Source organism: Pongo pygmaeus, chromosome 1 (assembly GCF_028885625.2).
Source record: "Pongo pygmaeus isolate AG05252 chromosome 1, NHGRI_mPonPyg2-v2.0_pri, whole genome shotgun sequence".
Lineage (NCBI taxonomy): Eukaryota > Metazoa > Chordata > Mammalia > Primates > Hominidae > Pongo > Pongo pygmaeus.
This window is the reverse complement of record NC_072373.2, coordinates 142,086,231-142,104,368: the sequence shown is the minus strand read 5'-3', so window position 1 is coordinate 142,104,368 and position 18,138 is coordinate 142,086,231.

Sequence of the window (18,138 nt, the reverse complement as noted above, 5' to 3'; positions counted from 1 at the left end):
AGCTAAATTTCTGTTTGCTGGAGTTTCTCTGCGATTTGATGGAATAAATCTATGCTGTTCTAATATAGTCTTTTTAAGTTGTCCCACCTTCCTTCAGGGAAACACAATGACCAATTGGAAATGACTGTGATCATCTAAACAGTGGGAGGCCCTGCAAACTAACCGCAAGTCGTTCTTATGCAGGGAGCATTGGAATCACTGACATTTGATGTTAAGGCACCGGCCCTATGGCTAGGCCAGAAATGGTCTCCAAGCTTCCTAACACACCACTGATTTTTATGAGAAACAGGCCTATAAACCTAAAATTCAAGGTAAATTTTTATCCAATTTCAGAGTAGAAATGGTTATGTTAAAAGTAATCCCCCAACCCCTCCTCCATCCAATTATGGCTACAACATTAGAAGATAAAAATAGACTATTCCTCATCTCAAATTTTCAAAAAGTACAGTATTCAATAGATAGATGGGTAGTTAGGTGGGTAGGTAGATACTTACTGTTCAATTCTAATGTTTCTGACTTAAAATTTTAAGGTCATTGTCTCCCTTCTGACACCTCTTACTACATCAACATCCCATTATATCATTGTAGACTCATGAAGCAATGTACTTTTACATTTTGCAGGATAATGACTCTTTTGTATTTCAGTTTTTATCATAATATAAATCTTGAATTGCAATTTGCATATCTTTTGTTTAGAAAAAGAGACCCCTATTTAAGACTTTGTCATTTTAATACATAGGCTTTAAAGTGGCTTTTTTTTTAAAGAAATGCACCAAAATATTCCAATTTATTCTTCATGTGAATCTGATTCTAACTCTGCTGCTGCATCAATAAATTAGCAAATGTCCTGAACAATACATTTCCAACAATGATGGCTCAACGGCTTAGTCCTCTGTGCCAGTATGCTCTTTGCCTGTTAGAAGTCCAATCATAAATTTGTAATGACAGTTTGGACTAGACCATCAGACTGATATCAGACTAATGTGTATACATGCACACATATATGTGTATATATTTGTCTATTTTTTATGAAGAGTATTCTATGTATGCATATTTATATATGTTACATGTATATATGTATGTAGAGATATTTATTTATTTCATATGGACAGTAGACTGTTCATCAGCTTTTTTGCTTTCTGTCTTTTTATTTTTTCTTCCCCGTGGTAAGACTATCTCCACAAAGCAGTCTGGGAAATTAGCCACTGTGGCAGAACTTGGGGTGACCTGAGAGAGCCTTTAAGAGACAAGCAAGGCACGGGGCAGCTTCTTGGCCACCTCCACACAGCATGGGGGAGCAGGCAGAGTGCTGAAGCGTCTGGCATGCCCAATGCTACCACAGTGCCTAGTATATAGAATGTGCTTACCAAATATTTGTTAAATAAATGTATGCATGAAATAATGAAATGGGCTATAGGACTCCTCATGCTCTCTCTCCACCTGTCACCAAATTATAGAGCTGATTCAGTAGCTACCACTCTCAGGGACTGCAAGATATCTGACCCTTTCCCCTGCGTGGCCCTGTAGGAGAAGAAAATTATCTTTTCTTCTACCCTTCTAGGTTCTCAGTTATAAAACAGATTAACAAAAGAAAAGCATATACATTTATTCAATATAAGTTTTATGTGACACAGGAGACTTCATAAGGAAATGAAGACCAGAAGAAACAGTTAAACCCAAGTGTTTTTATAGTAAGTTTGATGAAGAGTGGAGAGTTGTGGAAAAATGTGATAGGACAAAGGATATGAGCTATGAGTAGTAAACTGAAGGAAACTTAGCAAGGCTTATTCCTTCAGGTTTCTCTTGTCCTTCCTCCATCTTCAGAGATAAGGATGCACTTTTCATCCCAGTATAGAAAGGGTTCCTCTCACATGAAGGTCTTCTGACCTGCTTCAGGGGAAGGTCATTGATATCGTTTGGCTGTGTCCCCACCCAAATCTCATCTTGAACAGTAGCTCGCATATGGGAGGGACCTGGTGTGAGGTAATTGAATCCCGGGGGCAGGTTTTCTCATGCTGTTCTCATTATAGTGAATAAGTCTCATGAGATCTGATGATTTTATAAAGGGCAGTTCCCCTGTACATGCTCTTTTGACTGCCTCCATGTAAGACACACCTTTGCTCCTCCTTCACCTTCCAGCATGATCGTGAGACGTCCTCAGCCATGTGGAAATTTGAGTCCATTAAACCTCTTTTTCTTTATAAATTACCAAGCCTTGGGTATTTCTTCATAGCACTATGAAAACAGACTAATACAGCCACAGAGTCCTTCCTATACCCACCATTTTTCAAATTCCTTCTTACAATATTCAATATGTCAAGGTGTTATATTGTAGGCGAGCACATCCTGAACCTTGTCAGCTCCAAGCATTGCCCAGTTGCCTTTTCTCTGCTCCTACCCACTCCATCCTGGAAGACTTCCTTGGTTGGCTGAGTCCAAGGCATAAGATCATTGTGGAAAAGCTACCTTTTTGTGACAAAGAAAACTCACAATCTTTAAAAAAAAAAAAAAAAAAAAAAAGCTTACCTCTTTACTTTCCAATGTCCTGATGACACAATTGAACTGAGTGCTTAGTTGAGCAAGCAGCAATCAGCTGTGAAGCCTGGGTCAGTGTAGTGTGGAGCTATGAACTAGAACAAACTCTAGCCCCACAAAAATAAAATTTAAATCCCAGCTCTTCATTTTTGTTAGCTATTTTAATTTCACAAGTTATTCTATTTCTGTAAGCCTCAATTTCCTCATTTGTAAAATGAGAATAGTAATACCTGCTTTACTGGGGCTGTTGTGAAGATTAAATGTGACAGTGTATGTGAAAATGTTTATTTAACCTTTATTATGTTTGTAACATGTGTTTACCTCCATTTCTGCCAATGCTACCTGCTACCCACCTTCCCCCACCACACACATCTATTATTTCAAATTATTTCTCCTTTCTTCCAGGAGAAAACAAAAAAATCCAAATGTGTCTTCAAACATGGCCAGAATGAGGTAGGTGAGCTGGAGGGAAGTAGATCAAAATAGCCCAACCAGAAAACCAATCTGATACTTCACAGTACTGTCTCCTTCTTAGACTTTCAGCCGTCCCCTGACCTTCCCATTTGACTGGGACACCCTCCCAGGACACACCAAGAAGTCCACATTTGGCCAACCTGGCTGACAGTGAAGCTGTGGGGAGCTTTGCAACCCCCCATAAACATATGCAATTAAGCCCCTAAAAGCTCTTAGGCTTATTGCCCAGTAAACTCACAATGAATAGCAACCTTAATAAATGTTATAAATCTCACCTCAGAGCCAACAGGAAATTCAAACTTTTGCATGCGTGGGAGCCAAAGTGCTGCTGAAACAAAAGGGAGGTATGTGGACAAGGAGAACATTGTACTCCGTCCTCCTTTCCCCTGGCAGCACCAGAGCGCCCCAGGCCTGGGAAAGGCCTTTAATTGTATTTTGTGAGGCAGTTCTCTGGCCACCTCACTCCTCCCTTCCTTCACCTGCCTTAACTCTTTCCTGTCCCAGTGGCCCAAGAGCCAATCCACCCAATACACATCTCCTACTGACTGAAATAAGTGATGGAAATATTTGATGGGGCCAAATCATGGGCAAGCTGCTCTCTTTATATCAATGTTTTAGTCTGAAACAATTTTAGAAACTTAATTAAAGCCTAAAATTGAAATTTAAACTCAGTGCCATAAAAAAGGGAAAGGAGTATCAAAGAAGAGAAACCACTGGATATTTTGATCCACACCCTGACAAAAGGGTGTTAGTTTTAATAAACAGTCACAATTTGGGGCTGTTATGAACCATAAGGCACACTCCTGGCCATGTTTCCAATTTCCTCTCCTGCCTTTACTGCCGTTATATTAAGGTCTGTAGTGAGGTAAAATGTTTATTAAAAAAGGTGAGGAGAGCAATATTCCAGATTAGATTATTTTACCTGTTCTAACTATTTGCCAGCCAGTCAGAGATCTTCACCATAGGTTTAAGAGAGGCAGCCCTCCAACCTCTGGGGTTGAGGGAGGGTGAGTCTGTGGTTACAAAGTGAATGTAGATTAGGCCATTTTAATTACCGACTGTAACTGAAAATGGAATACATTTTCCATCACAGACAGGGGCAAATACGTGCATCTAGAGCCGCCTCCATGATGGAGTTAATTACACTGGGATTGAAAAACGTCTCAGGAGCAATGAGCAATGAGGACTGGGTGATAGAACAGTCTTCAGAGAAGGAGCCCTTCATTTCATGAAGGGTTAAAATGGGGAAGTCTTTGAGGTGGCTTCACATGGAAATAATATTTTTTTTCTTCAAAGGCCCAATTCATATAGAACCCTTCGAAAATAAAATACAGAAAAATGCTCAGCATGTTGGAAATTACCTAGAACACAGCACACTCTTCACAGCAAAATCCCATTAATGCAACATATTTCTTTGATTCTCTGGGGGCTTTCTTTAAGACAATAGGCTTTCTTACAGTGAGTCCTCAGGAACTTCCAAATCCTTTAATTGTTTCTGAATTTCTCTAAATGTGGGAGTTGCTGAAAAGTACTTTTATATATTGAATGAAGAGTCTTTATTCCCCAACCTTAACCTTGTTCCTTTATACACTTTCTTTTCCTTCTTTCATGTTGGTAGATATATGATGCCTCTATTCCAAGCCAATATGATAAGTGGGCTTTTGTTAAAGACTGTTATCAAGGTTTAGGATTTGCTACTTGACCTATGGGGTAGCCAGCTCTGTGTAATAATAAGCTGTATTATAACAGCTCTATAGAATTTATTTTAGAAACATAGGCTTTTATATACTTAACACAAGTACTGTATTGAATTACCCCACATTCAGATACATAGGGCTTCCTTATGCGAACATATCCTAGGCCAGGGTCCCAGTAGAAATATAATGCACATCACAAATGCAAACCCACATCATGTAATTTTAAGTTTTCTAGTGGCCATATTAAAAAACATAAAAAGACACAGGTGAAATTAATTTTAATACGTGCTGTAACCCAACACACCAAAATATTTAACATATAGATATCACAAAAATTTACTGAGAGATTTTTTATTTTTTGTCATATAAAGTCTTTGAAGTCCGTTTTGTATTTTATACTTCCAGCACATCTTAATTTGGACCAACCACACTTCGAGTGCTCACTGGTCACTGCGGTTACCAAGTTAAGCAGTGTAGCCTGAGACTCTCAAAATCTCTAATTCTTCAAGGAGTTGAGCTGACTCCATCATTCCCTTTATTAGCTTGGGTGTATCTGTATCTCAGCACTACCATTTTCCTACCCACTGCATCTGCTTTGAAACCTCGCATGTCCTATATGATCTGAGTAAACCCAGGTGCCTATCTTGTAACAACAGACCCTTGTGGTCTCCAGTGACAGGAACCTGATACTTTCCAATGTTTACTCTGAGCGCATAAAGTCCTCATCTTTTAGGATGCCTGTTTTCTTCATGTGTGTTCACAGAAGTGCCAATCCACACACATGGAAATTACCACAGAGAAGAGGGGCTCCTACCACAGGAGACAAAAAGGAACCATCCACATTCTGTAATTGGGGTTCTGATTAAGGCACGGCACCCGTTTCTACCTCCACTCATCTCCATCTTATTCCTTCAGGGCAGTTTGGGCTTGCAGAGACTCCCCTAGTCCTTCTGCAACATGTTCAGTCTGACAGGCTGTCACCATAAGTAGGTAATTCAACACTGTCTTCACCTTGAGATAATCAAGAACTCTGGGGGTAGCTTTTAAGTACAAACTTTAAAATGTATATTAAATTCCAAAAACATATGTTTCTTCCTTTCAGTCACCCTGCCCCACCCCAAACAAGCATTACAAATATTTCCATAATTGTTTCCCTAGAAAAGACTTTTCATAGACCACTAATGTGATCTTTAAAATCTCTATCAGTGTAAAGGAATATGTTTTCCCACTTTTATAGGGTTAAAGTGCTGGAAAGTTTTAGGGAATGAACAATGAGGCGGAGGGACAGTAAGCAAATGGACTTTGGGGCAACTCATTTCCAAATTTCTGCTCTTAGAAAAATAAAACTCCTAGGGTATTCTATAAAAATATTCTAACCCACTACTAGACTAAAGTTATGCTTATAGCCCTGCTACTTCAGAAGCCTGTTCTTCTAAAGAGGACCTTTTGATATCATATTTCTCAAAATACTCGATCTGCTTAGCAAAGATCTCAGCATATTAGTTGTTTGTGAAAGAAAGTTCATGCGACAAAAGAGCCAAGAATAACTACAGCAGTGGGCGGAAATTCAGATTTAGTGGGAAAAGTATTCATAGGCTCCTAGGTGCCTGCATTGTTTGTCAATTTTATATGGCATTCTATTTTCCTTTCAGTTGTTATACAACTATTGATAATTAGTACTTAATTAAATAATTGGACCCATTTTTGTTATAAAGAAAACATAAAATATGAAGTTTAATTTTTAGCACATCCTTCCTCCCTCTTAGTTACACATGTCTGGGTACATGCCATTATAACCAGTAGAGCCATTATACAAGATGCCAACACTCACCTGGCAGCAACTACCTAAATACGCGGGCACTGCGCCAACCAGAAAAAGAAAGAAGAGAAAAGAAAAGAAAAAGAAAAGACCTAGCACTACAAACCCAAAGCCATAAAGCCACTGTGGATGCCACAAAGTGCAGCCTCAAACCATCTTGCTGGCCAAGATTTCTGCTGTGTTCTGAGCTGGGTAAATACTGCCAGGCCCAGATAATAGGTCTTTGTTCAGGCACAGACTACAGGGGGTTTCCAGGTGAGTAGAGAACTCATGACTCTGAGACTGCTTGGGTGGCACAGACCTCGTCTTCTCCCCGTTCATCCTGCCTGCTGAGCCATAATGCCTAAGCCATGCAATTGCAAATGTCCTGAGGCACTTTGAAGACAGTGAATTAAATAAGAATTATACTTGTCTGAAGATCATATTATGTTTTCATGTTAAAAAAAAACATCTCACAATGAAAAAAACGTGGAGGAAACGTAAATGCCTATTACTAAAGGCAAGAAGCCAGTCTGAAAAGGCTACATATTGTATGAATCCAAATATATGGCGCTCTGGAAAAAGTAGAACTATGGAGACAGTAAAAAGATCAGTGACTACTGGGGGTTGGGGGAGGGAGGGATAAATACACAGAGCACAGAGGGTTTTCAGAGCAACTCTGTGTGATACTCCAATAGTGGTACCTGTCATTATACGTTTATCCACATCTGTAGAATGTACAACAGCAAGAGTGAATCTTAATGTAAACTGTGGACTTTGGGTGGTTATAATGTGTCAATATAGGTTCATCAATTGTAATGAAATACCATTCTGGTGAAGAATGTTGAAAATGAGGGAGGCTAGGCATGTATGAAGGCAGGAGTGTATGGGAAATCTCTGTACCTTCCTTTCAGTTTTGCCGTGAACATAAAACTACTCTAAAAAGAATTGTCTTTAAATTGAAAAAAGTATATATCTTATCTATCAACTAAAGGAATTTTACATGCGAAGAAATCAAGGTTTAGAGAGAATAATTCACTCGTATAAGATCATAAATTTAACCAGTGTCAGAGTTAGTACTAGAGTATTGCAGAAATTTGTTGGGAAATGGAAGTAACGGAAGTAAATTGAGGCATACCATGCAAGAAGCAGCTTGTGGCTCTTGTTTTCTTTGGTGAGTTCATGTTATTGTCAAAGCAAACTGCTTCTTGCTGACTATCAAATAGCTAGGTGGCCAGGAGTGGTTAAATTTCCTGTCTTTCAATTAAATGGGAAAAATCTGTGCCACAAATATGGTTGTGAATCTTGATTTTTCTTGTCGTATTCAACTTCATGAGCAAAGAGAATGTGTCTCTCTTCTCTCATTCTGTCCCATCTCCAGCACAAAGCCTGGTACATTACAGAGTCTCAATAAACAGGTTCTGAATGAAAGAATGGATAAATGAATCAATAAGGGAATGAGTCCTTGGAATGAGGACTTTTTGCAGCAGAGATGTGCCTTTCTTTACATATTCATTCCATTTTTGTAAATGTATTGGCCGGCCTGATTTTGTTAACACACATGATACACTCTTACTTTGTATTGCATCAGCTTTTCACCTACATTTTTAATAGCCAGTCTAAGTCATCGATGATCTGAACCAGACACAGACAACCACAGATGGAGCTCAGTTTAGAGGATCTTCTAAGAGTAAAATATTCTTCATGTGGTGGGGAGGACTAATAACCCCTCAGGTATCTGATTTGTGAGTGTGGATACATGTATGTGCTTTTATTGTTGTTTGAATTGCTGGAGTCATCTGTTCAAAGGGAAAAGATAGCTACCACCAACAAAGAACAAAAGTGACACCTCTGAAGGCTCGTAGGCCCTCCAGTAGTTGTGACAAGTGATTAAAAGCGGAGCGGGGCTACACCTCAGGAACTCTTGCTCTCAGCTGCTCCCTTTGAACCCTGGGAGACTTGGTTTGCCATCAATTCTGCACAAAGTGAGGCTGTATTTTTCAGTTGAGAGGCAGTCAGAGGGACAGAGACAAACACCTTGGTATGTCAACCTTGAAGTACCACCTGGAGGGCGAGGGCCTTTCACGGTTTAATAGTGGACAGAATGTTATGGTGATGATCTGGGTCAGGTGGTGACTGAAGCAGTCACGGATCCTGAAACAACAGATGTCACAGTGACAGCTGTAATATCCAAGACTTATTTTTCTCCTTCAGCAGCAGAACCAAATAACAGGTAACAGATCTGATCCTACAGAGGAAGCACCGCCTTTCCTTTATTAGTTTGCTCACTTTGGCTGTGCAATATTAACTCCTTACACCATGTGTGCTAAATTTCAAGCTGTGCAAAGTTTCCTTAAGATACAAAGTGGAACATATGGTGCTAAAGGTAGGCCTTTAATAGCTAATTTTTTTAAAAAGTTGCATGTTGGCATTCCTTCCGCCAAATTCTCCTTGGTTCCCACTGAGAAAAATTAGCTCCCTTTTAAAAGCCTACTGGCAAATTGGTAGACAATGACTGACAAAGTAGCTCTCTATCAATAGTGTGACGTCCAGAATATCATGATTATAAATATGCCAGAGAATTTTTAAATGGCCCAATATATTGGATAGACTATGAGACTATAAATTTCATTGATTTATAAATTATATAGAGTGGTTTTACAATATTAAACAATGAGCAGATAAAACAGTGTCTAGCATAATACCTGACATAGTAGACACTCAATAAATATTAAACAAATGAATAGTGTGTGATCCAAGACTGCTTCTGGAGCTTTAGGTGACTGCGTCATTGCTCTTAAGTGTTTATTACTTGCCCCGCCTTTTCTTAAACCTTTAATACCATTCTACCTCTGTCTATATATACCTTGCTAATTAATCCTGTCCTAAATAATATGATACACTGTATTTTTATTTGTTTGTGTTTAAAATATATAGGGTGCAATAAAAGTAAAGTAAATGCCACAAGTTAAAAGAATTCTTAAGGAGTAACAATAGGAAAAATGTCATTTAAACTGGACTTCCAAATGCCTTCCCTGTCAGAAAAACAGCTTCTTGTTTCTCAACTGATGTGGAACGGAGTAACTGTCCACTGCTGAGTGTCTCTGTGTTCCGGCCAGGTACTTCGTGTCATCTTTTGGGGCCGATCACAAGCTCCTCTGGAACTTGCTGTCACATTGTCACCCTCAAATTGCTTGAGTAGGTGTATCACAATAGTATAGTTTATATCCTCACCAAATCTCATGTTGAATAATAATCCCAATAATGGAGGTGGGGATCTGGTGGCAAGGGATTAGATCGTGGGGGCATAGCCCTCATGAATGGCTTACCAGAATCCCCCTGGTGAGGAGTGAGTTCAGGCAAGATCTAGTTGTTTAAAAGTGTGTGATACCTCTTGCTCTCTCTCTTGCTCCTGCCTTTACCATGCGATGTGGCTGTCTCCACCTTGCCATCCACCAGGGAGGCTTCCTGTGGCCTCCCAAGAAGCTGAGCAGACACCAGTGCCATGCTTGTACAGCCTGCAGAACCATGAGCCAATTAAACCTCTTTCCTTTATAAATTACACAGTTTCAGATATTTCTTTATAGCAACACAAGAATGGCCCAACACACATGGCATCGTTTTCTTATCACAATCTTGTCAAGATTAGTAGAGCTCATTCCAGAGGCACTTTCTTTATCAGTCCCAGAAAAATTGGGCTAAAGTTTTGGAATTATGACTCAGGGCTCATGGTCATTCTAGCTTCCCTCTGGTGGAAGTGAGGAGATAACTGGTAAAGACATGGCCTCATGTCAATGATCTTTATTCTCGTGAATACAAGAGCATTATTCTCATGCTCTAACTGAGCACCTACTATTTGCTAGGCCCTGGAGACATAAACAAGTAGAAAGCAGTGTGTTTCCTCAGGGAACTTAGAAATGTACACTGGCAGATAACTGACAACATAAGGTAGTTCATGAAAAACAGTCCAAATCGATGATACAGACAATAATTGCTGGAGGGGGACATGGATGTCATAGAATGGAGCAGTTGAGCACAACATCCAGAAGATACAGGAGAAAAATAAGCAGGTTGAGACCAGAATCCTAAAGAAGAAAAACCATAAAATGCCAAAAAGGGTTAATTTCATTTGAAATCAAAGTAAAAACCCTGAAAGCAAGAGTGAAGATTTTTATATTCATACCTAACCTATTCTAAACCAAGCAGTATGAGGAACCTCACAAGAACAAGTTCGATTGCATGTGATTGACAGGGTAGAAACTTTCAAATAATGTTGGAAAAATTCCTGAACTTCTGGGAGAGTCTCTGACACCAGCCCCTCCTTCCTACCTGTGGGTGGCCCAATCTAATCATATGAGCGATTAGAACTTGATGTGGCAGGTCACCACCTAGGTGAGTCCTAGAAATATAACCAAACATGTAGTGTTAAGAAGAGAGAGAAGGAGAAGGAAGGAAGGAAAAAAAAAAAAAAAAAACCCAGAGAAATCCTCTGTGGGATGAAACCCAATTTTAAGCCTCTAGAGCATAGAAAAGCCCCACTATTCATTAAGGGAGGTCCCACCAGCTATTTTCTTAGGCAGCTTGTATTCACATTAATGAATGAAAGAGAGAATTTTAATGTGCACCTCTGAGAGAAATAAGACCCCCAAAAAGTTCATTCCCCAGATCCCTCTGGGTTTTTTTTCCCCTTTTCCCTTTTCTAGTGCATAGTAATGAGGTTTCCTGGTTTTGTCAAGGCAAAGAAGGAGAAGTCGGGTTCTGCCTTCACAGACACTCAGCACCAGACAGCTTTCCTTTATCTGTAGCCTAATACTTCTTCCTGTGCTTCTAACTCGGACCCAGCCTCAGGCTCTGTCCCAGGGGGAAGGGGGTCTGGAAACACAGGCCTCTCTAGCTGGGCTATGGGGGAGCCCAGGCCACTCATGGGAAGATCCTGATCATCCCTTTGGTACAAATCTCCAAACACATCCCAATCTTGTCTCCCAGTGATTGATCCTGGTGTCTTTAACCTTCCTCCCTCCCTCCCTCACTCCAAATCAAGGAATACTTCTGCCTGACATTGTAAGAAAGGCTTAATAACTGGAGGTCAGGATGTCAATCTTATTTGCCCTGAAATATCCCTGAACTTGTAGAAATTCATATTTGTTTATGTTATAAATGCACTAAATGAGCTAATTATAGTGATCATAACTCACAATTAAAAACAAACACAGTTAGAAATTTCAAAGACTTTCAATATCTTTTCTTTAATCATTCACCCAGGCTCAAAATATGCATTTTTTAGATTAAAGCATTAAAGTTGCTAATTATATTCTCAGAACTAACAATTATTTCTTTACCCTTTTACTACCTTCTTCTGGCAACAAAAAATGTCAGCACTGATTTAATTTTTTGTTATTATAGGATTAAAAGAAGTTTCTAAAAATGCAATTAAATTCGCCCTATAGCTAGAGTAACTTCCCTATCAGCATCCAAAACCTCTTCCCTAAAACAACAGCATAAAAAATGATTCAGACTTTCTTGACTTTTCTGATACATTCCTTCGGTGATTATCTCCAATAACAACTCAACCACTTTAATGAAACTCCCTGCACATCACGTCCTGGTGAAAGGTAGAACATATTAGATTAATAAGGAAAATGAAAGTTAAATTGGCTGTTGGAGTGTGAAGCCCTGCCCGTGTCATGCATGGGTTCTTCACCTTTGGGAGCCTAGTTCAACTTCAGCCTGAGGCCCTAAGTGAAAAGTTCAGTAGTCTTGAGTACATCCCCACTTAATATATCACAAAATCAATTATTTTATGGTGGTACACTTGGTAACCTATGCTCAGACAGAATCAAGTTTTGTTCCCACTGGGGATTCACCAATTATCTATTCAGTGAATTATTTTCAGATAAAGCAGAAACACCTGCTGTCAGCAGAGGGAGTATCTGCCTAATATGGGTATCATTCTGAGCCTGACGTGTTATTGCATTTGTCACGTGCAGGATGGCACTGCAAGACTTTGGATGGATTTATCACGTTACCGAGATGCTTGATGGGACACTGGAGCATGATTCAGTGCCCAAAGTTAGAGCTAAAATGCTGTAGCAAAGAGATCCAAAATGAAGCCACATAAAAATTGGGGAAGGGGGTAATCAAGTGTGCAAATGCTGCAACTCATCTGTCTTGCCTTATTTCCAATAAGTCAGCACAAATAAAAATTGTGATCATTCAGCACAATTTCCTGTTACTGGCTATTGACCTGGGCCAGATTCAAAGTAGGAACCAAAGAAGGGCTCCACGGACTTTGATTCCAAGACTGGAACAAAGGGCAGGCTTGAGACAAGCATAGTTTATGAGGACTACTACTCCTAACCATTTACTTAGTAGGACTTTGATTCTTTCAGCATCTCTCTTTTCCTTCTCAGAAGTCAGTCAATCTCAAAACACCGATGGCATTTATTTTTCTCTTTTGCAAAATTAACAATATCTGAAACTGAAGCAAAAGAACAAACACAACAAGGTATCTCTACAAGCTCACCTGCATTTCAAAGTCTCAAAGTTGTAACCCATGAACGCCAGGTTTCATGACAGATCAGTCCAGGAGCATGTGTGGAACACCCAGTGCCGCATGCAGAGTACTATTTGGCCTTACAGAAAGAACAGGAAAGGATTAGGAAGGGCTGAGTAACATGATACTGACATATTGATGTGTTCCTTTTATTATTATATTCTTCACTGGAATAATTGCCTATTAAAAGCGCAAAGTGAGAAGCCATGGAGAAAAGTATCATTTTCTGGTCATGAGCAAAGTTTCTTGAATCAGACAGATTTGGATTCAAATGCTAGATCTACCCAATTATTAGCTATGTCATATCAAGCATTTATTAAATTATTTAAGCCTTAGCTCCTTTACTTTCAAAATGAGACTAGTGGCTTATAAGGTTATCATGGGGATTATTAATAATATAGATAAAGGTTTTGCATGATACTCATCACATAGTAAATATTCTGAAATTTTTACCTGCTCTTTTGGTAGTGGTAATAACTGTTATTGTATTGTTGCTGTTGTTGTTATGTTGTTAATGGAAAAGAGCTGGATGTGTAAATAGTAAATAATGACCTGGGCCGATTCATAAAATTCTTGGTTGAGAGAACTAGTGGAAGAAACTGATAGGGACTAAGTTTGAAGCTGAAAGGAAAGGAGGTAATGGATTTAGAAAAGGCATTAATCTTGCTGCAAAGAATACTAAAGCAGCTCTCAATGATCTTTGCTAATAGAAGGGAGAGGAATAATCTAAAACAAGAGCTGACTCGACGAGCTGGCATTTAAAAAAAATTGAAATCCCATGAAAGACACAGACATATAACCTGTCAGGTTCTGCTCTGCATTCCAGCTTTGTACTTGGTCCTGTTGCTGGCAGGTGCCTGAAACTCGACTGCACCTCTGAAAGAGAACTTCACCTTCCTGGTGATGTAACTGCCACTCTCACAGAGCCCCATGGGCCACACCATGGAAGAGCTTCACTGGGACTCAATCCGGCATGCATTCCTCAATCACCTTCCACCCCAAGTGGCCTCCCCATTCAGCTCCCAAACTTATTATTTTAAAGCCGGGAAGTCTGCTCATCCTAAAGCAAGCCCTGCTTTCAAATTCCTTATCGTATCCTAAAGGTCTAACCTCCATGCAGACAAATGAATTTGCTTCAGCAAACATAGCCACTTTAGGCCTGGCCTTTCTTCTGAATCTCTGATTCCAAGCTCCAACCTTTTCCCCCCTGCCCTTCCCCTCCACCGTTGCTGTTGCTGTTATTGGCCGATGTTCTCAGCCTTGACTAGCCTCCACTCTAAGGGCAACTAGAAGAGGCCAGTGTTAGTGGGAATTTAAAGTGAAACCTTTAGATAAGCTTCAAGCTACTTATTCCTTAGCATCAAGGAAAAGTTCAAGCTGCTTTTTCCTTAGCATCAAGGAAAAGTTCAAACTGCTTATTCCTTAGCATGAAGTTAAGGCAGAGTGCATGTTTGAGAGGAACTTTAGATAAATATCAGTCCCGCATGCAGTCTTTCCAGATGACCATCACAAATGTTTGCCTGTTCTTTTAACTCAGAACTTAATAGAACAGACAGCTGATTTGTGTGATTTTACAGAAATCCATTCATTATACAAATAATTTTTCAACAATGATTTATTAATTCATTCCTTCTACAAATATTTATGCTAACAAGTACTGTCCTAAGTCCTGTGGGGAAGAGAAACTGAGATAGAGACACAAATATCTAGGCCAGTGGTTCTTACCCAGGTGCAATTTTGCCCCCAGGAGACATGGAGACATTTGGCAAAGTTTGGAAAAAGTTTTGGTTGTTTTAATCAGTGGGGTAGTTTTACTGTCATCTAGAGAGTAGAGGCCATAAATGCTGCTAAACATCTCACAATACAGAGCACCGGCCCCCACAACAAAGAATTATCTAGCTTCAAATATCACAGTGCCAAGGCTAAAAAACCTGACTTGCACTCAAGCCACTATAGCCCATATTTAATAGGAGGAGGCAAAGGAAAAGATGGTGGAAAAGTAAAATTCACCTCTGTTCAGGGGTTAAATCTAATTTGTAAAGGTCTCAAGAAGAAAGTACCATTTGACTGTGCCACAAAACTCGTATGAGAGTTTGAAAGCTGGGAATTAAAGAGTTATAGGAAATGGAGAATAACTTTCTAGCAAAAGGAAGAAAAAGTCATATTTTAAAACTATGTTGAGGTCTAAGGGGAGCGCCAATTGTAAACAAAACAGCTAGAATCATTTAAAGAGTAGGATGTAGGCGGGAAAAAGGAAACAAACTGATCAAGGCCTCAAATATCAGGCTAGACAATTTGCTTTATAGTTGTCAGAGACTATTCATTTGAAACACCAAATTGGTAAATGTTAAAAGAACTAATAATTTTAGGCCCTGGTGTACCTACTGTTCTTTTATTTCAGAATCAAATATATTTGGAGTTGAAAATAGATTGTAGACATCCTTTGGTCAAATGTCCATGTTTGACAGGTAAAGATGCTGAAGCCCAGCATTTTGCAAGTTGACCACACCCACAGAGCCAGTTGTGCAAAAGGTGGGATTTCCATTCACGCTCAGCCTAATTCTTTTGCCATTACTCTTTGCTGACTCCAGGGGGTGCTACCATGTGCATTCTTAAGGCTTTAATTTGCATTTGGTTGCCTGTCTTTAACAAGTGCTCACATATAGGACTCCATGTAGGCTAGACTGGAGGAAGGATAACTGACAGCTCTCTGTGCCTCTCCACTGGTCTCTGAGTGTTATGGACAATGACGTAGGGAGCAACCATGTCTCCACACTCAGTTGTGGGCATTTCAGAATCACTTGCGGGTTTTCTTCAAATTCAACACATTTCTTTGGGATTCTAATATACCACCTAGAGATAACCCGAAGCAGCTATTCCCGAACGTCTGAGAATCCCTGCTTTACAGACCCATTGTTGAGTGGGAAGAAAAAAAGATTGAGAGACAGTAATATGGACTTTAACAGGGAGTCTAATCTAACCTATTAAATTCCAAAGTGACTTTATAGTTCAACTTACTTGGATTTCTACACTGAGGGATAGTTTTAGCACTGTAGTATTATTATTAAGGTACTCTCATGACACTTGTTCTTCCAGAGTCTTCCAAAATTCTACATGATGTATTTATTTTTAAATACGATTAAATCAGTTTCATTTTGACTTCCCTCCTGCCCACCTTTTCTGATGTAGCAAGTTAAAAATCTTTCAACGCGCAGGAGCTCAGGTAAGCAAAAAAGAAACAAATGGTTTATTAGCAGTCAAAAGATTGGGAACTGCTGAATTACATGTGCTTGTCATGTTTTCCTCTACTAAGACATGTTAACAGTCTTCTATGTGCAAACTTAACACTAGGTTAAGAGTCAGACTACGTCACTTCGACTCCTGGTTCTGGCACCAATTAGCCAGAAAATCTTGGTCCTATCATGTAACTTCTCTGTGCTTGATAGAAATGTTGAGATAATAAAATTAGTTGATACACATAAATCGCTCAGAGCAGTAGCTGGCACATAGTAAGTACTATTTAATTACTATTTAAGTGTTATCTATTACTATTTCTTTTAAAATAATTTTGTGGCACCATTTAAGACATGTATTGGTTTTTCTTTACATGCTGATGGTGCAGGGGATTCCTCCCTCGCTCAAGGGTTTGAGCTGAAGTCCTGGAAAGGTCCTTTCCTACCCAGACCCATGACCTTCTCCCCAGTGGCCCTCTAGGGGTTTTAGGCAGCTATAACAGTCAATTCATGCTGCAGCACACAGGTTCCCAACCAGGGGCTCCAGAGCCCCCAAGATCATGAGTTTCCTTATTATTTCTCAAATTCTTATATAAATCATTCACTTACTTGTAACTAGGCTACTGGTAGAGTGCCTGGCACATAGTAGGTTGTTGTTAATAAAATGAATGGATTACAACTGCTGGTTTTGTTTCTTTCCTTTTGGATGTAATTATTTCAGCAGTGTGCTTATCCTATTCTGCAAAGAAGATCAGTTTGTGTTAATGCATGTCTCATGAATAAAAATGGGAAAGTAAATTAATCATGTCTTTAAAAAATACAGATTTTTCAGTGGACTATATCTTTTAAAATATGAGTCCATGTTGAAGGAGGGGCTAATCAAAGGGAGCCTCATTGACTAAAAGGTTGCAAATTGCTGAAGTCTAATGTGTTCCCTACATTTTCCTCATTTTCTTGTATGTGGCTAAATGTCTCTATGAAATAAAATAGCATTAATATATCCAAAAAGCAAACCCAGCAGTGGAATGGGAAGAACAGTGCCTGGCTGGTGCAGAATGCATGGTTGAGATGTAATCTTCTATGTGCAAACTTAACGTGCCAGTTGTTTTATTTAGGGAGAGAAAGGAGGGGGGATGCATTAGAGAGAAAGTCCACAGCATAATTAGGAAACAATCAACACGTTTTTCTTGCTGTCCTAATTTTTTCTTCACTTTAAAATGCTCCATTGAGTTTAATTAAACTTGCCCTAGGCTTATAAGCCCAGCAAACTGGGGAACATTTTTTTGAAACTTGCTTTCCTGTCAGAAAGGTTTTCTTCAAGCTGGCCCAGTACTGCTGAACTTCAAGGTTTCAGGGGATGTTAAAACAACTGCAACCAAATTAATGTAGATTATCTTTATTTTTTCCTATTGATTTGAGCAGAGGGGATGGGAAGCTGGGCATCGCCAAATAAAAGCCTTCTACAAGGTTGTTAAAGATGCTTAATTTGGGAAGCAGATAGTGGGAAGATGGTTTTATGTGGTTATGAAGGAGAGAGAAAGAGAGGGATAAAGGGGGTAAGCAAATTATAATTACTGATATTCCGGTGGACTGTTCTTAGGGATACCATCTCTTCCCCTTTTGGATGTCACCATCTTGTTTTGCTTTGGGAAATCACCACTTTTCTTTCCCATGCGGTTCATGTGAAACTATCCACCATTTTGGTCTGCCCTCAACCAGACCCCACCCTCCTTGGCAAAGTGGTAGACAGGAATGTGAGCATTCTGGACCAGTGAGGCTCTCTCTCTCTCTCTCTGCTCCTTGGGAATTTGAATCTTCATCAGAGAAACACATAATCAGAAACTTGAT